We start from the raw sequence: 25757 nt of genomic DNA, 5'->3' as shown, positions 1-25757 counted from the left end.
CAGGTGCGAATTCTCGGTTCTAAGAGGGAAGGTACGAGCAGCAGCTGGTCAGGCATTCAGTAGAATATAGTGCACCCAAATGTTCTTAGCACTGAAAAATTCTACTCTGAAGGCTTCATTCTTTGGGCTTAAACATTGGCCTTTGCTTCAAACTCGTAAATGATGCAGAAATCATGGTATTGTCAGGACCCACTGGAGCTGATAATGACACATACAACTTCGGCAGCCCCTCTGAAGTGTCAGGGACGAAGCGAGGTTAAAGGGACCCTTATCCTCTAAAGGAGAGAAGGTCACCTAGACAGCCCCTGAGCCTATACCTCCACTTCTGTCTTCTGCCTTCACAAACTGGATTCTCCATTCCTGAGAGGAGAACCCAGCAGGCCAGGGAAGGAAGCTGTTTCTCTATCAGGTGTTCTCTGGGAAACTGAAAGAGGAGGTGGGGAGTGATGGGCTTGGGGACATAGCAAGTGAGGTGCTGGGGGAGCTCACTCCGGGTCCTCTGACCTGACCACAGGTTCTGGCTTTGCAGCGATGGAGATGCACAGCGTGGACAAGCCATGTCACCAAAGCCCAGATTTCTCTAGCTGTGGAAGGGACTGGAATGAGCCGGTGTGAGCAAAGCCCTCGGTGTGTAGGGAGTGTCCAGCGAACGGGGGACTGTGGATCAGCATCTTTGCATTGTTGCCATTGCATGAGACAATTCTACCCCCAAAAGCACTGAGTGAGGCAGGAGGTTACAAAACAGGAGTGTGTGTGGGCCGCATGTGTGCATATGGTGGGTTGTGCAGTGTGCATGTGTGTGTGTGTGTGTGGTGTATAGTGTGTGGGCATGTGTGTGTGTGTGTGGTGTATAGTGTGTGGGTATGTGTGTGTGTGTGTGTGTGGTGTATACTGTGTGGGCATGTGTGTGTGTGTGTGTGTATGGTGTATACTGTGTGGGCATGTGTGTGTGTGTGTGTGTGGTGTATAGTGTGTGGGCATGTGTGTGTGTGTGTGTGGTGTATAGTGTGTGGGCATGTGTGTGTGTGTGTATGGTGTATAGTGTGTGGGTATGTGTGTGTGTATGTGTGGTGTATAGTGTGTGGGCATGTGTGTGTGTGTGGTGTATAGTGTGTGGGCATGTGTGTGTGTGTGGTGTATAGTGTGTGGGCATGTGTGTGTGTGTGGTGTATAGTGTGTGGGCATGTGTGTGTGTGTGTGATGTATAGTGTGTTGGTATGTGTGTGTGTATGTGTGGTGTATAGTGTGTGGGCATGTGTGTGTGTGTGGTGTATAGTGTGTGGGCATGTGTGTGTGTGTGTGGTGTATAGTGTGTGGGCATGTGTGTGTGTGTGGTGTATAGTGTGTGGGCATGTGTGTGTGTGTGGTGTATAGTGTGTGGGCATGTGTGTGTGTGTGTGGTGTATAGTGTGTGGGCATGTGTGTGTGTGTGGTGTATAGTGTGTGGGCATGTGTGTGTGTGTGTGGTGTATAGTGTGTGGGCATGTGTGTGTGTGTGGTGTATAGTGTGTGGGCATGTGTGTGTGTGGTGTATAGTGTGTGGGCATGTGTGTGTGTGTGTCTGGTGTATAGTGTGTGGGCATGTGTGTGTGTGTGTGGTGTATAGTGTATGGGCATGTGTGTGTGTATGGTGTATAGTGTGTGGGCATGTGTGTGTGTGTGTGTGGTGTATAGTGTGTGGGCATGTGTGTATGTGTGTGTGGTGTATAGTGTGTGGGCATGTGTGTGTGTGTGTGTGGTGTATAGTGTGTGGGCATGTGTGTATGTGTGGTGTATAGTGTGTGGGCATGTGTGTGTGTGGTGTATAGTGTGTGGGCATGTGTGTGTGTGTGTATGGTGTATAGTGTGTGGGCATGTGTGTGTGTGTGTGTGTGGTGTACAGTGTGTGGGCATGTGTGTGTGTGTGTATGGTGTACAGTGTGTGGGCATGTGTGTGTGTGTATGGTGTATAGTGTGTGGGCATGTGTGTGTGTATGGTGTATAGTGTGTGGGCATGTGTGTGTGTGTATGGTGTATAGTGTGTGGGCATGTGTGTGTGTGTGTGGTGTATAGTGTGTGGGCATGTGTGTGTGTGTGTGGTGTATAGTGTGTGGGCATGTGTGTGTGTGTGTGTGTGGTGTATAGTGTGTGGGCATGTGTGTGTGTGTGTATGGTGTATAGTTTGTGGGCATGTGTGTGTGTGTGTGTGGTGTATAGTGTGTGGGCATGTGTGTGTGTGGTGTATAGTGTGTGGGCATGTGTGTGTGTGTGTGTGGTGTATAGTGTGTGGGCATGTGTGTGTGTGTGTGGTGTATAGTGTGTGGGCATGTGTGTGTGTGTGGTGTATAGTGTGTGGGCATGTGTGTGTGTGTGTGGTGTATAGTGTGTGGGCATGTGTGTGTGTGTGTCGTGTATAGTGTGTGGGCATGTATGTGAACAGGGGATTGTGTGGTGTGTGTGTGCATGTGTTTATATTGGAGGTTGTGTGTGGTGTGTGTGTATGGGAGGCTGTGTGTGTGTTTTATACAGTGTGTAGCATGTGTGCATGTGTGTGTACAGGGGATTGTGTGGTGTCTGTGTGCATGTGTTTATATGGAAGGTTGTGTGCATGGTACAGGGGATTGTGTGGTGTGTATATGGGAGGTTTTATGTGTGGTATGTGTGTGTATGGGAGGTTGTGTGTGTGGTGTGTGTGTATGGGAGGCTGTGTGTGTTTTATATAGTGTGTAGTATGTGTGCATGTGTGTGTACAGGGGATTGTGTGGTATATGTGTGCATGTGTACATACGGGAGGTTGTGTGTGTGGTATGTGTGGTGTGTGTGTGGTGTGTGTATGTGTGCTTTTGCGTATGACACGTATGTGTGTTGGGACAGAAGGAAGTACAAGAAACAAGCCCTGGTCTCAGCCTGGCTGAAGACTGTTCCTCTGTGTGTCTGTGGCACCAACCGCCTTGGGTCTGCATTTTTGAAGCATCTCCTTTGACTGTGAAATTTGGGAGCTTCAGGCCACGCTGTGGCCTCTCAGGAAGGAGCCGACCCCCACCCCTGGGTTCTGCCCAACGTCTGCTCTGGCCCCCAGAGGAGCTGGCAGTGCTCTCAGGGGGTGTGCCACAGTTCCCCTCTATTATAACAAAATAGTGCCCTCCTTAAATTTGCCCAGTTTCTACAAGTCAGTCTATAATCACTTCTGTTTGCATTTCCAGTTATGGAGGAAGTGACTTTTACCTCCTAAACAATTCACCAGTTGAAATTCCCCAGGGAAATATTACTGACTTTTGGGCTATTGCCTCGGGGCATGGAAGGTGGAAGGCACTCACTGTCAGGGACTGGGGCAGCTCCCTGCAGCTCACCTCAGCCACTCGGCAGCTGGAAGGACATGGCCGGTAGGAACACTTGCCTGTTTTCCTGACCACGTGGCCATTAGGATTGAAAGAGCTCATCTGCAGGAATGAGCATGGCTGCTGCCAGTGACTGTTCATCAATACAGTGTCCTATTGAATCCTACAGCCCAGAACTGAACGTCCGAACGTCCCCAAGTCAACACCTTCCTCATCCCAGGCCACGATGGTTCCACGATCCCTGCTGCTCCCACCCACATTTCTGCCAGCCTGGCCAATGCCCGAGTGAGGCATCAAGACTGTCAGTGAAGGCACCGACAGCCATCACCAGCCCCCATGTGGAATGTACCTTACGGGTGGTCTGACCTGAGCCACCGCCTGCAGCTGCAGGGTGGGGGGGACATTTGCTGCAGGCTGGGTTCTTAGAACAAACACAAACTTACTGTCTCCCAGCTCTGGGGGTTAGAAGTCCAAGAGGAAAGGTTGGTTTCTTCCAAGGCTGTGCGGGAAGATCCGTCGCACACCTCTCCTACCAGCTGGGGGTTGCCAGCAGTCGTTGGTGCTTCTGGGCTTACTGAAGCATCACCCTGGTCTCTGCCTTTGGCTCCATCTGGCCTTCTCCCTGCACCTGTGCCTCTCAGCCTGCACTTCCCCTTTTTATAAGGACTCCAGTCAGATTGATTCGGGCCTGCACCCTGCTGAGGTATGTCCTCATCTTGACTTAACTAATTCCACCCGAAAGGATCATATTTCTGAGTAAGGTCACATTGTAAGTTACTGGTGGGCAGAACTTCCACATAGGATTTTGGAAAGGGAACAATTCAACTGTAGTATAACCTCTCTCTCCTGTGATACGCTCACAAAGACGAGCCTTGGGTGAATGCAAGTTAGAGACCCCGCATGATACCTCAGCAAATTGTGGACTTGGCCCCAGGCCGAGTCTCTTGCACCTCCCTGGCCTCAGCTTCCTCATTCGTAAAGGGGATGTGGGACCCACTCCTGTGGGTAGAATATGGTCACATGACTTTGCTGTGGGATCTGCTTTCCGGTGTCCAGGCAGACCCTGTCCTTAGCAGGGCACATGCAGCTCCTCGACCATCAGGCCCGCCGCGTCGCAGGGCCAGTGCCCTGACAGCCGCTGCAGGAGATCTACCTCTGCCTCCAGTCCTGCTCCACCATCTGACTCCTATTTCACCTCTACTTCTTGGACCCCAGGGTTGCACCATCTCAGTGCCTGATGCCCTCTGTGGTCTGCCCACCACCAAGAAGGACCCAGACACTGCAGGGGGGACTTGAGCGGCCAGTGCATCTGGGCTAGCTTCTGGAAGGTTCCTGAGGCTGCTTCCTCACCAGGGCCCATCCGGGGTCCTAAAGGCACAAACATTGCGACTCAGCACAGGAGATCATGTGCACGGTGGGTTGGGGGCTGTCAAATGCTTCCCCTGTGTGTGCCATCATTCCCTGACAGATTTTCCAGCCTCTGCCTTAATGTGTCCATTTCCCTCTCTGCTAGTCTCTTCTATTACCAGCGATGATAAACTTCAGTAACTCAGCACCCAGAGCTCCATCGGGCCTGGGTATTTCTTCTCTGCTTTCTCAGAAGCCTTGGAGAGCTCAGGACCTGGCTGAGCCCCAGGGAACCCACATTCCATGCCCGCCTCTCTCTGAGCTCTGCGAACTGTCCTCCTGGTGCCTGGAATCCAGATGCACTGCCAGGATCACTCGAGTGGTCTTAGAAGGCAGACGCCCAGAATGAAGGCAGCCTACAGTAATTTCAGAGGAGCTCCTCCCACGAGTGTCATTTATTGGAGACAGCCCTCATGGGACTGTGCCCGAGCATGTGCGTCAGGACTGATGGCCTCCATGCCAGGCCCTCGGCAGCTGCGTTCATGTCACACTAATGAGAAGAAGACAACCCTGTGCAGTGAGGGCACCGCTAATGGGTGTCCACAGCAGCCTGCTCTAAATGAACTGACTCTCCTCTTCTTATGCTATTTACTGGGGGAAAAAAGTTCCCTTTAAAAAATTAAGAGTTGAAGGGAATTTGTCAAAAGGCCATTACCTGCAGACATTTCTACCAGGTTGCCTCTCGAAGTGCTTGTGCATAATTAATTAGCAGGCAGAGCTCTTACAATCCCTACATGAAAGTTAAAAACCCATTTTACTGTGTTCTATATTTTCTGCTCAGCATCAGTGTCAGGCAAGTTTCAAGGGAGACAGGTATTTGCATACGGTGCCAAGCTGAAGTTTCCATAGCAACAGGCTTCCTTGGAAAGCTCCGCAAATGGGCTCCATCCTCACTTTCGGGTTCCACCCAAAACACTGTGGATGAGAGCTGTGTGTGAGGGAGGACTGGCACCTCCAGCACCTGCAGCCACTGCAGCTCACCGCACTCCTGGTTACTTATGAAAACAGGCTTGATGGGGTGAGATACTGACCAAAAAAAAAAAAAAGGTGTTTCGTAGTCACAGCTTCAGACTAAATAGGAAAAAAGAAGGCAGAGAGGAGATAGAGGAGAACAAAGATAAGGAAGAGAAGGAAGAGGAGGAGAAGGAGGAGGGAGATGAGAGGAAGATGAGGAGGAAGAGGACCAGGAGAGGGAAAATGAAGAGGAGGGAGGGAAGGAAGAGAAGGGAGAGGATGAAGAGAAGAAAAAGGAGGAGGAGGAGGAGGAGGAGGAGGAGGAGGAGGAGGAGGAGGAGGAGGAGGAGGAGGAGGAAGCGCCTTTGACCTTCTTGCCAGGGAGACAATGACCTTTCTTTCCAAAACCCAGCCTCCTCTGAAACCAGGGCTGCCATTCTGTGAAGCAGGACAGTGTGTAAGGCTGGCGTGAACTTTTTCAAGGAAGAAGCACATCAGTTACACTATCCTGGAAGGGAAGGCACTGAAGAGTGTGTAGTTAGGAAAGAAAAATTGGCCCAAATTTTGCAGTTGGGGTGTGCCGGGACAGGGCCCTGACCACAGGTGTGGTCGATTTTGAACATGGGTCCCTAGGAGCCTCTGCAAGATGCCTGGTGGCTAAGTTTGGGCAGAGATGACTCACAGTGGAGCCCTGAGCCTGGGCAGGGAGCCTCAGAGGCTTCTGTCTGCCATGGACAGAGGCCTTGCCCTGGGGACTCCTAGAGCCCCTGGTTCTAGGGGACATGGGAGAGGGAAAGGAGGATACAGAAAAATAAGACTCCCCTTCAATCATATAGAAAAAGGGCTAGAAATAAATGCATTTTAGAGATGCCATGTTTTAAATTGCACCTCATATGCCGTGGAGCTCTTCCTGCCTGTTGTGCAGGGCAATTCATTAAGCAAAGCTGAGCACAGATGTAGTTGCTGGGAAAATCATGCATATGAGAAGTTAAGGGCAAAGAATTCCTCCCATATGCACAGTACTCACAAGTTATACAGCATATCCACATACTTCATGCCTTCTAAACTTGTCAGCAATCTTAAAAATAAGGCTGCCTAAAATGGGGACTGTACCCTATTTAACCTGTGAAAAAAGGGAGACCCAGAGAGGCAGAATGCCTTGCCCAAAACTTCAGAGATAATGATTGGCATCATCAGCGCTGACTCCCATCAGCTTCAACAGAATAATTAAGAATTGGTTCTAAATACAAAGATCATTTGGAAGTCTCATTAAAAAAAAAAGAGAGATTAAACACTCAGGTGATAGGATTCTTGGGCTCAAATCCTAGCTCTGCTGTGAGCTTCCTGCATGAAGCTAGAGACATGACTGCACCGGTGTTTCATCATCAATACAGCAGGGTTAAACCTGGGGTCTCCCTTTTTATTAGTCTGTTATCACACTACTAATAAATACATACTGGAGACTGAGTAATTTATTTAAAAGAAGAAGTTTAATGAACTCACAGTTTTACATGGCTTGGGGGGGTCTCACAATCATGGCAGAAGGTGAAGGAGGAGTAAGGGCACATCTTACATGGTGGTAGGCAAGACAGAATGAATGTTCAGGGGAACTGCCATTTATAAAACCACCAGATATCATGCATGAGAACAGCATGGGAAAAACCAGACCCATGATTCAATTACCTTCCATTGTGTCCCTCCCATGACATGGGAGACTATAGGAGTGAAATTCAAGATGAGATTTGGGTGGGGACACAGCCAAACCATGTCATTCCACCCCAGCTCATCACTTCTCCCAAATCTCTTGTCCTCACATTTCGAAACCAATCATGCCTTCCCAACAGTTCCCCAAAGTCTTAATATATTTCAGCATTAACTCAAAAGTCCACAGTCTAATGTCTCATCTGAAACAAGCCAAGTCCCTTCTCCCTATAAGCCTGTGAAATCAAAAGCAAGTTAGTTGCTTCTTAGATACAATGAGGATACAGGCATTGGGTAAATACATCCATTCTAAATGGGATAAAGAGGCCAAAATTAAGTGGCTACAGGCCAATGCAAATCAAAACTTCATCAGGAAAGTCAAATCTTAAAGCTCTAAAATGATCTTCTTTTACTCCATGTCTCACATCTGGGTCACACTGATGCAAGAGGTGGGCTCCCATGTCCCTGGGCAGCTCTGCCCCTATGGCTTTGCAGGGTACAACCTCCCTCCTGGCTACTTTCACAGGCTGACATTGAGTGTCTTTGGCTTTTCGGGGTACACAGTGCAAGCTGTCAGTGGATCTAACATTCTGGGGTCTGGAAGATAGTGGTTCTCTTCTCACAGCTTCAATAGCCAATGTTCCAGTGGGGACTCTATATGGGGGCTCCAGGCTGACATTTTCCTTTCACACTGCCCTAGCAGAGGTTTTCCATGAGGGCCCTACACCTGCATCAAACTTCTGCCTGGACATCCAGGCATTTCCATACGTCTTCTGAAATCTAGGAGGAGGTTCTGAAACCTCAGTTCTGGACTTCTGTACACCTGCAGGCTCAATACCACGTGGAAGCTGCCAAGACTTGGGACTTGCACTCGCTGAAGCCACAGTCTGAGCTGTACCTTGGCCCCTTTTAGCTATGGCTGGAGTGGCTGGGACACAGGGCACCAAGTTCCTAGGCTGCACACAGTAGGGGATCCCTGGGCTTGCCTACAAACCATTTTTTCCTTCTAGGCCTCCAGGTCTGTGTGGGAGGGGCTACTTCAAATGTCTCTGACATACTCTGGAGACATTTTCCTCATTGTTTTGGCAATTAACATTTGGCTTCTCATTACTTATGCAAATTTCTGCAGCTGGCTTGAATTTCTTCCCAGAAAAATGGGTTTTTCTTTTCTACTGCATTGTCAGGCTGCAAAATTTTCCAATTTTTATGCTTGCTTTCTCTTGAACACTTTGCTGCTTAGAAATTTCTTCCACCAGATACCCTAAATCATCCCTCTCAAGTTCCATAGGTCTCTAGGAGAGGGACAAAATGCCACCAGTCTGGGACTTCCACCAAGATGGCCAAATAGAAACAGCTTTGGAGCACAGCTCCCTGCAAGAGAGATGCAGAAGGCAAGAGATCTCCAATCGAGGTACCAGGTTCATTTCAATGGGACTAGTTGAACAGTGGGTGTAGCACAAAGAGGGTGAACCAAGGCAGGGTGGGACACTGTCCCACCCAGGAAGTGCAACTGACTGGAGGATTGGGGACTTCTCCCTCCCCTCCAGCACTCTGGTTCATATAATATGCTTCTCCCAGGCCCTCTGTCACCCACAGACCAGGAGATCCCTGAAGAAAGTGCTGTGAGTTATCAGCACAGACCTGAGTGGCAGCTCTGACTAGCACCACAGATTGCTGGCACAAATATGGATGGGTGATCTGACTAGCATTGAAAGTGCCTGCTGGATAGAGCTACCCACCCCACAGAAAGAGGCAGAGCTGAAAGCAGGGAGACAGGTAATACAGCTTGGCAGGTCCCACCCCCACAAAGCCCAGCAAACTGAAACCCTCTCACTTCAAAGATTTGCAGCCAGCATATCAGTGTGAACTCAACCTGGGACATTTGAGCTTGGAGGGAGGAAGGGCGTCTGCCACTGCAAAGGCTGGGTTAATCACACCAGTGTAAACAAAAGCCAAAGAAAGCCTATATAGCAGCCAGGCTGGGCCCTATGCAACTGAGCAGTGCCTCAGCAGGCAAACAAGGGACAGACTACATCCTCAGGCAGCTCCTTGACCCCTGGAAAACCAAAAAGATGCCTCATACAAGAGAGTTCAGGCTATACCAGATGGGTACCCTTCTGGGATGAAGCTACCAGAGGAAAGATCAGACAACAATCCTCGCTGCTCTGCAACCCCCATGGGTGACTCACAGGCAACCAAGGCCTGGAATAGACCTCCAGGAGTCCTACAGCAGAAGGGCCTGTTAGAAGGAAAAGTAAAAAACAAAAAGAAATAGCCTCAACATCAACAGAAAGTACATCCACTCAGAGACCCCATCTGAAATCACCAACCTCAAAGATCAAAGGTAGACAAATCCATGAAGATGAGAAGAAACCAGCACGAAAAGGATGAAATCATCAAAGACCAGAACTCCTCTCCTCCTCCAAGGGATCACAACTCCTCACCAATAAGGAAACAAAATAGGATGGGGAATGAGTTTGATGAGTTGAGAGAAGCAGGCTTCAGAATATGGGTAATAACTAACTTATCTGAGCTAAAGGAACATGTTCTAACACAGTGCAAAGAAACTAAAAACCTTCAAAAAAGGTTAGATGAGATACTAAATAGAATAACCAGCTTAGAGAAGAACATAAACAACTTGATGGGGCTGAAAAACACAGCACCAGAACTTCACAAAGCATATACAAGTTTCAATAGCCAAACCAATCAAGCAGAAGAAAGGATATCAGAGATAGAAGATCAACTCAATGAAATTAAATGAGAAGGCAAGATTAGAGAAAAAAGAGTGAAAATAAATGAACAAAGCCTCCAAGAAATATGGGATAATGTGAAAAGACCCAATCTATGCTTAATCAGTGTACCTGAATGTGATGAGGAGAGTGAATCCAAGCTGCAAAACATGCTCCAAGATACTATCCAGGAGAACTCCCCCAACCTAGCAGGCTGGCCAACATTCAAATCCAAGAAATACAGAAAATACTACAATGATACTCCTCAAGACATATAATCGTCAGATTTACCAGGGTTGAAATGAAGGAAAAAAGACTAAGGGCAGCCAGAAAGAAAGGTCAGGTCACCAACAAAGGGAAGGTTATTATATTCACAGCAGATCTTTCAGCAGAAACCCTACAGGCCAGAAGAGAGTGGGGGCCAATATTCAACATCCTTAAAGAAAAGAAATTTCAACTCAGAATTTCACATCCAACCAAACTAAGCTTCATAAGTGAAGGAGAAATAAAATCCTTTATGGACAAGCAATTGCTGAGAGATTTTGTCACCACAAGACCAGCCTTACAAGTGCTCCTGAAGGAAGTACTAAATATGGAAAGGAACAACCAGTATTAGACACTGCAAAATCATACCAAATGGTAAAGACCAATGATTCAGTGAAGAAACACCATCAACTAATGGGCAAAACAACCAGCCAGTAACAAAATGGCAGGATCAAATTCACATATAACAAAATTAACGTTAAATGTTAATGGCCTAAATGCCCCAATCAAAGACAAAGACTAGCAAATTGGATAAAAAGTCATGACCCAATGGTGTGCTCTATCCAGGAGACCCATCTCACGTGCAAAGACACACATAGACTCAAAATAAAGGAATGGAAGAAGATATACCAAGCAAATGGAGAGGAAAAAAAAGCAGGGGTTGCAATCCTAATCTCTAATAAAATGGACTTTAAACCAAGAAAGATAAAAAGAGACAAAGAAGGGCATTACATAATAGTAAAAGGATCAATGCAACAAGAAGAGCTAACTATCCTAAATATATATGGACCCAATACAGGAGCACCAAGATACATAGAGCAAATTCTTAACAACCTACAAAGAGACTTAGACTCCTGCACAGTAATAGTGGGAACCTTTAATACTCCACTGTCAATGCTAGACATATCAACAAGACAGAAAATCAACAAGGATATCCAAGACTTGAATGCAGATCTGGACCAAGCAGACCTAATAGACATCTACAGAACTCCCCACCCCAAATCCACAGAATATACATTCTTCTGAGCACCACATCACACTTACTCTAAAATAGACCACATAATTGGAAGTAAATCACTCCTTAGCAAATGCAAAGGAATGGAAATCATAACAGTCTCTCAGACCATAGCACAATCAAATTAGAACTCAGGATTAAGAAACTCACTCAAAAATGCACAACTGCATGGAAATTAAACAACTTGCTCCTGAATGATGACTGGATAAACAATGAAATGAAGGCAGAAATAAAGATGTTCTTTGAAACCAATGATAATGAAGACACAACATACCAGAATATCTGGGACACATTTAAAGCAATGCCTAGAGGGAAATTTATAGCAAAAAATGCCTACATAAGAAACAAGGAAAGATCTAAAATCGACACCCTATTGTCAAAATTGAAAGAGCTAGAGAAGCAAAATCAAAAAACTCAAAAGCTAGCAGGAGACAAGAAATAACTAAGATCAGAGCAGAACTGAAGGAGACAGAGACACAAAATACCATTAAAAAAATCAATAAATCAAGGAATTGGTGTTTTGAAAAGATCAACAAAATAGACTGCTAGCCAGACTAATAAAAGTGAAAAGAGAGAAGCATCAAATAGATGCAATAAAAAACAATAAGGGGGACATCACCACCAATTCCACAGAAATACAAACTACCATCAGAGATTACTAAAAACAACTCAGTGCACATAAATCAGAAAATCTGGAAGAAATGGATAAATTCCTGAATACTTGCACCCTCCCAAGACTAAACCAGAAGGAAGCTGAAACCCTTGAGAGACCAATAACAAGGACCGAAGTTGAGGCAGCAATTAATAGCTTACCAACCATAAAAAGTCCGGGTCCAGACAGGTTCACAGCTGAATTCTAGCACATGTACAAAGAGGAACTTGTATCATTCCTTCTGAAACTATTCCAAACAATACAGTACAAAAAGGGGGAATCCTCCCTAACTCATTTTATGAGACCATCATGGCAGAGACACACTAAAAAAGAAAACTTTAGGCCAATATCCATGATGAACATCAATGCAAAAATCTTCAATAAAATACTGGCAAACTGAATGCAACAGGACATCAAAAAGCTTATCCATCATGATCAAGTAGGCTTCATCCTGGGGATGCAAGACTGGTTCAACATACACAAATCTATAAATGTAATCTATCACATAAACGGAATCAAAGACAAAAACCACATGATTGTCTCAATAGATGCAGAGGCCTTTGACAAAATTCAACAGCCCTTTACGCTAAAAACCCTCAATAAACTAGGTATTGATGGAACATATCTCAAAATAATAAAAGCTATTTATGACAAAACCACAGCCAATTTCATACTGAACAGGCAAAAACTAGAAATATTCCCTTTGAAATCTAGCACTAGACAAGGATGCCCTCTCTCACCACTCCTGTTCAATATAGTATTGGAAGTTCTAGCCAGAGCAATCAGGCAAGAAAAAGAAATAAAGGGTATTCAATTAGGAAAGGAGGAAGCCAAATTGTCTTTATTTGCAGACAACATGACTGTATATTTAGAAGACCCATTGTCTCAGCCCAAAATCTCTTTAAGCTGATAAGCAACTTCAGCAAAATCTGAGGTGCAAAATCCATGTGTAGAAATCACAAGCATTCCTATACACCAAACAGACAAACTGAGAGCCAAATCATGAGCAAACTCTCACTCACAATTGCTACAAAGAGAATAAAATACCTAGGAATACAACTAACAAAGGATGTAAAGAACCTCTTCAAGGAGAACTACAAACCACTGCTCAAGGAAATCAGAGAGGACATGAACAGATGGAAAAACATTCTATGCTCATGGTTAGGAAGAATAAACATTGAAAATGGCCATACTGCCCAAAGTAATAAATGGGACTTAATTAAACCCAAAGCTATCCCCATCAAGCTACCATTGACCTTCTTCACAGAACTGGAAAAAGAAAACTACTTTAAACTTCATATGGAACAAAAAGAGAGCCCATATAGATAGCCAAGGCAATCCTAAGCAAAAAGAACAAAGCTGGAGGCATCATGCTACCTGACTTCAAACTATACTGCAAGTCTACAGTAATCAAAACAGCATGGTACTGGTACCCAAAAAGAGATATAGACCAATGGAACAGAACAGAAGCCTCAGAAACAACACCACACATCTACAACCAACCAATCTTTGACAAACCTGACAAAAACAGGCAATGGGGAAAGGATTCCCTGTTCAATAAATGGTGTTGGAGAAACTGGCTAGCCATGTGCAGAAAGCAGAAACTGGACCCCTTCCTTACACCTTATGCTAAAATTAACTCCAAATGGATTAAAGATTTAAACATAAGACCTAACACCATAAAAACCCTAGAAGAAAAACTAGGCAATACCATTCAGGACATAGGTACAGGTAAGGACTTCATGACTAAAACACCAAAAGAGATGGCAACAAAAGCCAAATAGACAAATGGGACCTAATTAAACTTAAGAGCTTCCACACAGCAAAAGAAAAAATCATTAAAGTGAACCAGCAATCAACAGAATGGAAAAATTTTTTCAATCTACCCATCTGACAAAGGTCCGATATCCAGAATCTACAAAGAACTAAAGCAGATTTACAAGAATAAACCCAACAAACCCATTCAAAAGTGGGCGAAGGATATGAGCAGACACTTTTCCAAAAAAATACATTTATGAGGCCAACAAATGTGAAAAAATGTTTATCATCACTGGTCATTAGAAAAATGCACATCAAAACCACCTTGAGATACCATTTCACTCTAGTTAAAATGGTGATCATTAAAAAATCTGGAGACAATAGTTGCTGGAGAGGATGTGGAGAAATAGGAACACTCTTACACTGTTGGTGGGAGTGTAAATTAGTTCAACCATTGTGGAAGACAGTGTGATGATTCCTCAAGGACCTAGAAATAGAAATTCCATTTGACCCAGCAATCCCATTACTATGGGTATATATCCAAAGGACTATAAATCTTTCTACTATAAAGACACATGAACATGTTTGTTCATTGTGGCACCGTTTACAATAGCAAAGACCTGGAACCAACCCAAATGCCCATCAATGAAAGACTGGATAAAGAAGATGTGGCACATATACACCATGGAATACTACGCAGCCATAAAAAACAATGCATTTGTGTCCTTTGAAGGAACATGGATTAATCTGGAAACCATCATTCTCAGCAAAGTGACACAAGAACAGAAAACCAAACACTGCATGTTCTCACTGATAGGCGGGTGTTGAACAATAAGAACACATGGACCCAGGGAGGGGGACATCACACACAGGGGTATGGCAGGAGGCAGGAGGCCAGGGGAGGAAGAGCGCGGGTGCGGAGATTGGGGTGGGATAACACTGGGAGAAAAGGCTGATGGAGGTGATGGGGGAGGGAGACAGCAAGCACCATGGCATGTGTGTACCTATGCAACAATCTTGCAAGATCTGCACATGTACCCCAGAACTTATACTACAATTAAAAAAAAAAAAAAGAAAAGAATTGGATCTAGGACTACAAATAATTAATAAATAAATAAAGCACTTTGCTTTTGCATAGCAAGTGATTTCTACTTCAATTCCCAAGAAGTTTCCCATCACCATTGAGACCACCTCGTCCTGGACTTTGTCATTCATATCACGATCAGCATTTTGGTCAAAGCCCTTCAACAAGTCTTTAGGAAGCTTTCAACTCTCCCACATCTTCCTGTCTTCTGAGACCTCCAAGTCTCTAGGAAGTTCCAAACCTTCCCACGTCTTCCTGTCTTCTTCTGAGCCTTCCAAATGGTCCAACCTCTGCCTGTTTTTAACATTGCTTCCACATTTCTTCATATCTTTACAGCAGCATCCTACTACCTGGAACCAATTTATTGTATTAGTCTGTTCTCATGTTCCTAACAAAGACATAGCAGACACTGGGTAATTTATAAAGAAAAAGAGGTTTAACGGACTCACAGTTCCGTGAGGCTGGGAGGCCTTACAATCATGGCAGAAGTTGGAGGAGGAGCAAAGCTATGTTTTACATGGTGGGAGGCAAGAGAGCATGTGTAAGGGAACTCCCTTTATTAAACCATCAGATCTCATGAGACTTACTATCATGAGAACAGCATGGAAAAAACCCACCCCCATGATTCAATTACTTCCCACGGGGTCTCCCCCATGACATATGAAGATTATGGGAGCTACAATGCAAGATGAGATTTGGGTGGAGACACAGCCAAACCATATCATCCTTCTAGAGTCGTATGGCAGTTCAGTAATTCAGCCTGCAGAATGGTTCTCCAGGTGGCCATGGACTGACCCAGGTCTCCTCCTTTACTCACTTGTAGTTCTCAAGAAGAACCATAGAACCTGCTGATAATACAATATCTTGAGGTAAGGATGTACTGGCCAGAATAACCTGGGCTCCATTTTTGTCCCTCCTAGAACAGAATGTCCTACAAGTCATGTTTCACCTAGAATACAAAACAGAGGGTGGACTGTGTTCCAGAGTCCCTCAGCTATGGAGAAATTAAGGAGAAAAGGTCCATGCTCTCTGAACAGCTTACATGAGCCATAGGCTTCTGTTGTTTCTTGCTGTGAGTAGCATGCTTCGTGTGTCTTGTGTGCGAGCGTTCTGCCTCGCTGGACTCAGACATGTGATAGAAATTGTTCCAGCTCATGATGCAGTGGACAAGGTGTTGAGAGTTCTCCCCTGGGATTGACACCAGTGCAGCCTGAACCTGCTTCAAATAGCCACGCAGGGTGGAGCAGCATCGGTGCATGCATGAGCTAGCCCATGAATTGTTGCAAGAGTGGTAAGGACATATTTACGGCTGACTGATATTTGGTGACACATCCACGGTACACTCAACAATTTAAAGAGTTGATGGAAAATCTTCCTCCAAATTATTTTTCCATATTTAACTTCTCAGCACTCCTACTATCCTCTCAAACCTAGTAAGAATTCTCACATTCACTTTCTGTGATGGGTGCTTCTATGTGTCAACATGGCTAAGCTGCTGTAGCTGACTCAACCAGACGTTAACCTACATGCTTCAGTAAAGGTATTTGGCAGATGTGGTTGGCATCTACAGGCAGTTGGCTTTCAGAGAGGGAGATTATCCTTAATCGCCTGGGTGGGCCTTATGCAATCAGTTAAAAGCCTTAAGAGCAAAACTGAGGTTTCCCCAAGGAAGAAGAAACTCTGCCTAGGGATTGCAGTGTCAGCTCCTGCAGGAGTTTCCTGCCTGCCCTCCTGCTTTCCCACTGGACAGCTTCCCCAATCACGTAAGCCAATTCCTTATAGTAGATCTCTTAAATGTGTGTCTCTATATATCTATGTCTCTATATCCACATGTCCCTATGTCTATATTCATATCCATCATTCTATATATAGTTATATAGATACAGAGATAGAGATCTATCTATAAATACCTCTGTGTAGATAGATTTACATAAATATATATGGTTATAGAGATAGATTAGCGACTCCTCTATTCTATTTCCCTGTATGGAGAGAGCTTAGCGATCTCTCTCTTTCTCTTTATCCTGCTCCCTTTTCACACACACACACACACACAAACACACACACACTTCCTTAGTCTGTTTTGTGCTGCTATAACACAATACCATAGACTGAGTAATTTATAATGAATTGAAATGCATTTGGCTCATAATTCTGGAGACTGGGAAGTTCAAGACTGAGCAGCCACATCAGGTGAGGGCCTTCTCACTGCCTCATCCCGTGGTGGAAGGCAGAAAGAGAAAAGAGCTCATGTGAGACACAGCAAGAGATCAAGCTGGCAACCTCAAATCCTTTTTTAATCAGCATTTATCTGTTCATGAGAACAAAGCCCTCATAGCCTAATCACCTCTCAAATGTCCCACCTGTCAACACTGTCTCATTGGGGATTAAATTCCCAGCACAGGCTTTCTGCGGGGCACATGAAAATTGTAGCATGTATAGATACAGATATAAAGATAAATGCATATAGAGATATACACATGTAAATATAGGTTTCTGTCTACACAGGGAAATAGACATAGAGATGATGTATAGATGGCGATGTGTCTATATCCATATCAATATATCTATCATGGATATAGAGATATATTTATCTATGTGTCTATTAAGTTTGGTGCAGAAGTAATTGTGGTTTTTCCATTACTTTCAATGAAAAAAACCAAAAGCAGTTTTACAGCAACCTAATATATCCATATTCATATCTCTACATCTGTATCATATAAATATCGACATACAGGTGAGATACAGTCACAGATGTAGATGTAGAGCTGTAGACATAGAAGCAGAAGTAGATATATGTCTCCTAGTTGTTCCTTTTCTCTGGTAGAACCCTAAGAGATACATTTCTTAAATGAGCAAACATTGCCAATAAGCGTTCCCAATGCAGAAAGTTAAGAGGGAAGAGAGACCCCTTCAGATCCTCAAGATTCTTCAGTATCGTGCTGCAGATACCTTTCTCTTGCTGATGGTGAAAAAGTGTCCTGGATAAAACTCTTAGACTTCTGTGACTCAGCAGCCAAGCATTGCACACCCAGGCAGTACTCAAAATTGAGGCCTGTGTTTGTCTCAGTCTTGCCATTGCTGATCAGGCAGCCCCCACCACAGACCCCCGGCGCCTGAGAAGAGAGGCGAGCCTTCTCTCAGATGCCTGGCTTTGATACTCCGTCCGGGCCTTGCATCAGAACCACGCTCTGTCTCCTGCGTTGTACCGCGGGGTGGCAGGCACTTCACACATGTTTATAAACACATTAATCAGGGGCAGAGGGATTCCTAACTGTCATCACTCTCTATAAAACCCCATGATAAGCACAGTCTCCCCGTATAATATTTTACATTTGAAAGGCCTTGTTAAGGCTCCGTGTTTCTCAGTAACATACACAGCCAGGAAGAATAAAAACGCACGGCAGTTGCTATGAACGCTAATCTCTCATTGCATTGTCCTGCAAAATATGTAATAACAAGAAGACAGGTGAGTGCCTCCAGATACCTAGGTGGTGAATGAATTATCATCAAGGATGATAATGCCTGCTTGATTAACAATTACAGAATTTACTCCAATGCAGCAGCATGGTACTGAAGCTCTTCATCAGCACTTTCTGCGTGTACCATTGCTCCGATGAGGCGTCTGGCTGGATGTGGGCTGTGGCTTCCTTAGACTCCTCAGGGAGGTGTTTGCTCCCATAATGTTTTATGTGGCTGGTTTAATGAGCTGTGAATTTATGCCACTGTTGCATAACTCCGTCAACTGGCTCACCAGGAAACAAATACACACTCAGAGCCTGCTTCTAAAGCATGGGTATGTTCAGTATATTTTCAAAATGTTGGAGTGAGGTTCTGGGACTTTTTAATGAAAAAAAATTAAAAATTGGAAGACAACAGCTCTGTGGTTCTGTGTCATTCTTAATAGAAGAATGAATGAATGAAAAATCAAATGGACAAATCAAGATTATTCCTAATTTAAGTTTAGAGCAGTGATGAAATCCTGCATATTAAAAATGTACCAGGGCCTGTCGTTCACAGAACACTTGTATGCACCGCCTCATTCAGTCCTGACATCAATTCAGTGAGGCACGGATTATTTTCCTCTTTCTTAGACAAGGAAACTGAGGTTCAGGGATGTCATGAGACTTCCCTCCAAGAAGTCCTGGTTTTCAGGAGAAGAGCCTGTGCCCACATTCCCAGCCCCATCTCCTTCCTTCCGTCCTGACTTCCCCACTGAGCCAGTCACAGAACCAGAGGAATCCTTAATAGTCCACAGAAGCCACTTCAGTCAAAGCAGGGGGCTGGCTGTCAGCTTCCCACTGGGGAAATGGTTTCCCCTTCTAGTGCCCTCATTTTGAATTGCTGTGGTGGCTCTCATTCACAATAGATGGAGGCCTGCTTCCCAACAATGGGAGCAGGCTCAGTAAAAGCCAAGTGCTATTGAGGCTCTTGAGCTTGAAGAGTTTGGAGCATAAAGCTGTGTTTGTAGCTCGGTAATGCAGTGGTGAGAGTGCCCTTCAAGCACCCCTGGACAGTTCTCACACATGGATGAGTCTGCATCTTCATCGAGCATGAGTGCCAGGGGAAGCAAAGTAACCAAGCCGCTGAGATCAGCAGAATTCCAGGGCGGAGGGAGCTGGTGCTCACTGCAGCACGCACAGCTCCAGCGCAGCTGAGGAGCAGAAGGAGAGGTGAGACCACTCCCATGTCATAACACGTCTCACCCACATTATAACATGGGTTTGTCTCCCCTGGGGATTACGTAAATTTAGTGTGAAGGTCTGTGCTTTCTCTTCTCTGCCTGGGTGGTCTGCTTAGGCACAGAATCTCAGATCATTGCCCAAGCAATCAGATGAGATCATTCCTCTGGTTCTGTGACTGGCTCAGTGGGCAAGGGTATGATGATGGCAGCTAACCTTCACTGGGCTGTTGCAGTGTGCCCTCCGCAGTGCCAAAGCTCAAAGAGGGTTGCTAAGTTCCTCCAGGTTGCAGGGCTGGGCGCAAACCAGGAAATTACTTAGAGCTTGAACTCTTGACTACTGCACTGTGGGGTGTACTGCCCAGGTCAGTTGAACTAGTAAAGACAGGATTCTGGGGTCCACAGAAAAGATTGTCATGTGCTTCCTGCTCATCTTAATTGAAAGACTGTGGGGCTTGAGATGCCTCATCCCGCTGTCACCATGATGAGAGAGTTAGAGCTCCCTGGCTAGAGTGTATGGAGGGAAAGCAGAGCTTGGCAATGAAAATCCTGAGAGCTTTGTTTGCATCTTGGTTTTAATTCTGCCTTTAGCTGACTACATCCCAAGATTTTTGCTTGCATAAGCCAATAAATTCCCATTTTTGCTCTAGACAGTTTGTGTCAAGTTTTATCACTTTCAATAAAAAGAATCACAACTGATTCAATATTCTCTCATTTTTCACAACTTAAATAGAATGTGAAATCTAAAGTTGGCATTTCTTTTTTTTATCACGACAGAAGCTGAAAACAAAGAAAAGCTATGTTCAGCATCTCAAGGCTACCTCTACAACTACGGAGTCAGATTGTGCTGTCCTGACTCCAACTCTTGGATTTGTGCTATGCCTTTGCCTCTGTTGTTAGCTTTGGGCCACCCCAACTTACAATATGCAGGAAGAAGGTTGCTATTCCACATGCTCTCATCCCCAGTTCCTATGGCTTCCTTTATCACTGCACAATCAAATTTGGAGGAAAATGTACTTTGGTAAGTTTTAAACTTTCAGACATAGATGTCAGCAGGAGCCTGAAATGAGAAAGGAGGTGGGATGAGTGGAAAATAGGCAGCAAAAGTAAGTGTCAAGCTGTGTTCCTTACAGACAGTGGGTACTTTGCTTGAAGGCTATGCTTTTCAACTGTTTAAGTGAGATAAAATGAGATGATAGTGATGAGGAATTTCTACTGGCAGGAGACCAAAAAGGCCAAGTGCTGCTTGTTCTTCAACCATCACTGCTTGTTTATGCTCTTAACAGCGTGGTACTGTCTCCGAGCTGTTTCATCCACAGCTGATTAATGTGTTTCAAAATTTTCCCCTATCAACATGGGTGAGTTGATTAGCACATTAAAATTTTTTTCCCTCTCTTCCCAGCAACCACTAAATTACATTTGTCTTAATTCAGTGATTTAAATTATAGCTGGTTGCCCTCCAACAAGTCTCAATTTCACAGGGAAAAATAATTTAAAAAGTTATTTATCTTAATGTCAATTAAGACTAGCTAATTAGACATAACTTCGGTGGTTTGGACTTACTGAACTATAGTCACTTGAGTCCTGTGACGATGTTCATGAGTCTGGAAGAACTTCGGGGAATAAGAAAAAATAACAGATAGGAAATTTGGGTCCAAGGAGACCCTGCTTCCCACCCAGGTTCATCCGTTTATGAGGATATCACTTTCCTCCTCTCCTCCTGCTACTGAAGTTGTGACATTCTTACCACGGGGTAGTATTAGCAGTGGTTACAATAATAACAGTGCTAATCAGAATAAACAGTCACCATAAACTGTCATGTTATACTAGGCAAGATTCTGAGCACTTTCTATGTAGCATCACATTTAATCCTTACAACAAACCTCTCCTTCTTATCGTGGAGGAAACCGAGGCACAAGAAGATGCAATCACTCAGCACAAATCCCACCATGAAGCCAGCCTCCAAACTTGTATTTGTTTTCTCACATCAGCGCTTCTCCCCTACTTGGAAGGGTTGGCACACAAAGTCACAAATGTGGAATCTGATTCTGCTACCACTCGGCAAGTCACTTAAACTTGAGTGCCTATGACTGTCTATAAGTCAAGGGCAATGACGTCTAGCTCAAAAAGCCATTAGAAACACAGGGGAACCAATATGTTTGGAAGAATCTGGTGTAGGGAAAGCACACAAGCTTTGTGAATATGAACAGCAATGAGATGGGGGATTGCTCTATAATTAGGTCACATTAGGTGGCAAAGGTGAAGGAATGTGCAGTGCAATTAAGGTCTCTAGTCACTCAGCTTTAGATAATCAAAAGGGAGGTTATTCTGGGTGAGTCTGGGAGATAGATAAATGGACAGTGGATGGATAGATGGACAGACGGATGGACAGACAGATGGAGACAGAGAGAGAGAGAGATGAATAGATATAGTGTTGAGGCTCAGAATATGATACACCAAAATATGGTGTTTTGACATGCTGGGCGAAAGAAGCAGTCTCAATGTCTCTCTAACCTTCTCCCCACCTTCCTGTATCTCAATCCTCTTTCTTTCCCAAAGCACAGGAGGAAGCTGTTTGCTAAAGTTCCCTTATCTGCCTAGAGGCCCGACCTGCCGAAAAAAACACAATCACCTCTGGTTTCTTCCTTGAGTTTTCATTAACTTAACTCCTATCAAAGAAGAAAGATGGAAGTCTGTCAGCACGCCTGCACAGACTTTTGTCCCAGTCATTGTCCTCTATTTTGGTCCCATTCAGAGTTCCAAAGAGAACTGTTTACCAGCCACTGCCTGCTCTGTGGACCTAGCAGATTTCATCCCAGGCCAATGCCTGTTCCCCTCGTGCATTCATTTCCCCCTCAAAACCACTTACTATCCTCAAATTGCCACATTTCTCCCATGTCCCCTCTCCCTGTGAAGAATATGTAAATGCCTGCATCCCACTGGGTGACTGGCCGATCGATCGTTTTCATGCTAAGTGCATTAAAATAAATGTTGTATGCCTTTTATCCTATTAGTCTGCCTTGTTTTCTGTCTTTTCGCAGCAGACCTTCTGAAAGCAAAGAGAAACATTTTCTTTGGCCCCTGTGGTCATGGTTCTATCAGCAGGATAACAAAACCACTGTGCTCTTCTGAAAGCCACAGTCAAGGAGGAAGAAATTCTTACCAGAGTCCTGGTCTCTCTCTTTGGAATCCAGTCAAGCAGAGGGCAAAAATCACTCTCTTTTTCCCATCGAAACTTAAGATTAATAGGAGAAAAGTATTTGTATCAGTAGGACTTCGGTTTAGAGACCCTGATATATTTTTTTTCGGTATAAATTAATACTCATATCACATGATTCCTTCTTTCCCCAGAAATGGTCTGGGTTTCTTTTGCTTCATCTTTCTGTGCTGTTTGACCCTGGTGCCTTGTTTTATGACCATAAGATCTTGATCTGTGACCAAGAGGGAGCACTGTCTCTTGGTCTCCACCATCCAGAGGGTGTGATCATCAGGCAATATCTGGTGGCCAGACTGAAAGGACTGGGACCCCCAAGACACATACAATATTAAGCAGCACTGTGTTCCGAGTGTGCTGAGTTCTCAGTGGAGTTTGTCTTATTAAGGAGTCCAGCTGTAAGGAACTTTTCTTGACACAGCTCTTGTTACCTGGTTAATTTTGGACAAGTCCAATTTCAGGAGGGCCTGCCTGGTGTCACCGACTGATGAGCCTGGGTCTAGCAACCCCCACAAATCTGTGGGATGCTGGAGGCACCACCTGTACCCACCTGTGGCAACAAAGTCCTTTTGCTTTCTCTACTCCTGAGAATGAAGTTTTGGGGAAGATCATGGGGTCTTGCATCTTCTGCAGCCATTTAAAAGGTGCCATGTACGTCCATGGTGTTCTAAACCTGGAAAGTTGCCTCTGGGACTACCCATGAGAAAGCCTTGTTGGCTTGAGTCATACATGGAATAAATAAATTCTCAATATTTAAAATAAAACTTTTTATACAACTGTTGCCTTAAATGGCTATCTTACTGGTACCTATGAGAAGACACAAAAGAAACACAGCCTTGCAAACTCCACTGGCAAGATTTTTTTAAAGGCAGAAATCAGCTTTTATTTTCTTCTTTTTTTTCTTTATATATATATATATCGTCACTCATATCTGGCATTTCTCCCCATGTTATCCCTCCCCAACCTCCCTACCCCACTGTCCCTCCCCTAGTCCCCCCCAACAGACCCCAGTGTGTGATGCTCCCCTCCCTGTGTCCATGTGTTCTCATTGTTCAACATCCGCCTATGAGTGAGAACATGTGATGTTGAAATCAGCTTTAAAGCAAAGTTAAAATCCTTTGTACGTGCAAACTGCCTGCTTTGGATTCCCTGCAGAATTTACAAAAGGCCACCCCAACCAGTGGTCTAATGGCTAGGATTTCACGTTTCATCATCCTGGCCCTGGAGTGATTTCTGATCAGGGGATCTGTCCCTTGGACATGTAAACCCTTTAACTCATGAGAAAAATGGAACATGTATAAGAACCGGTTAGGATCCTTATTTGTTTTGAATTCATGTTTGTGTGACTCTTGACTTTCTGGAGTACCTATTTGTCATTGCTGCTTGTCTCTCCGTGAACAGCTTTGCTTTCCTGGTTGTTTCTAAGTCTCGTTTTCTTCTTCCCGCTGTCTTTGGGGATGGCTTTGCATCCTGTGAGGACCGTTTCTTTGAACTTCTACGGCCACATGTTGTGTGTACGTAGTTCATTGATAAAAGGTGCGCTTTGGTTTAGTTCTGAGTCACTGGTAGATACATTTTTCTTTCAGCTTTGTTGTTGTTTGTTTTGTTTTGTTTGTTTTTTTAAAACCAGGAATATTTTCTGTTTGTCCTGGCTGAACTATAATAAGAAGAAATTTAAAAGGATTTTTTTAAGAGCTCTATGGTCGAAAGTCAGCTTAGTTAGAAGCTGATATTCAGACTATTTTTTAAACCTCTCAGTTTTTGGGTTGGTTTTTTTTTTTTAGATGAAGTCTCGCTTTTGTTGCCAAGGCTGAAGTGCAATGGTGCGATCTCGGCTCATTGCAACCTCCACCTCCTGGGTTCAAGCAATTTTCCTGCCTCAGCCTCCTGAGTAGCTGGGACTACAGGTGCATGCCACCATGCCCAGATAATTTTTGTATTTCTAGTAGAGATGGGGTTTCACCATGTCAGTCAGACTGGTCTGGTACTCCTGATCTTGTGATCTGTCCACCTCGGCCTCCCAAAATGCTGGGATTACAGGCGTGGGCCGCCACACCCAACCAAAGCTCTCTGTTCTTTTTTAGATTCTATTTCTCCCATGGGAACTTCTTAGTTGACTAGACCTACTTTTTCTCGAACTCCTGCTAACTGAAACTTCATTGGTCTTTCCAGGAAGCTTAAAATCTCCCCAAACTGGCTCTTCTAAAACATGTTCTTCCACATACTTCCACCTCCCTTTCCTTTTGCTACCTACAATACCACATGAAAGAATGTAGAAGGGGCTTCTGGCAGCCCTGAAACTTCCTGAGAAGCACAAAAAAGGCACCACCCCAATAAGGGATTGGGGTTTCCGTCTTTCTCACCGAGCCCCAAGGGTCTTTGGCTGGTTCCTCTCGGGTGAAAGTTCTGGTGTCTTTTACATTAAGCTCCCTTTTATTTTTCACTTTGGGATACTCACATGTGTGCTATATGTCATGTCTACATGTATGTATATGCCTGCACATGCATTTGTATATAATCTACATGGTACCAAGTTGACTTATAAATAAATGAGTACTCATAAATTAAACAAATTAGCCCAAATGCTCTTCTTTTTCTTACCTTTTCTTTTCTTTTTTTTTCTTTTTTTTGACAGAGGCTTGCTCTGTTGCCCAGGCTGGAGTGCAGAGACATGATCTTGGCTCACTGCAACCTCTGCTTCCCAGGTTCAAGCGACTCTCCTGCCTCAGCCTCCCAAGCAGCTGAGATTACAGGTGCCCACCACTGCACCCTGCTAATTTTTGTATTTTTAGTAGAGACAGGGTTTTACCATGTTGGCCAGGTTGGTCTCAAACTCCTGACCTCAGGGAATTCGCCTGCTTGAATCAGTTGTGCACTCTCTATCAAAGAGTAAAAGTTTTGCTCTTTGATTATTTGAATTACCATTTGAATGACTATCATTTTGCAGTAACCTGTGACCCTATTTTAATCAAGTGTTTTAA

Source organism: Callithrix jacchus, chromosome 7, assembly GCF_049354715.1.
Source record: "Callithrix jacchus isolate 240 chromosome 7, calJac240_pri, whole genome shotgun sequence".
NCBI lineage: Eukaryota > Metazoa > Chordata > Mammalia > Primates > Cebidae > Callithrix > Callithrix jacchus.
This window is presented reverse-complemented; position numbering follows the sequence as displayed.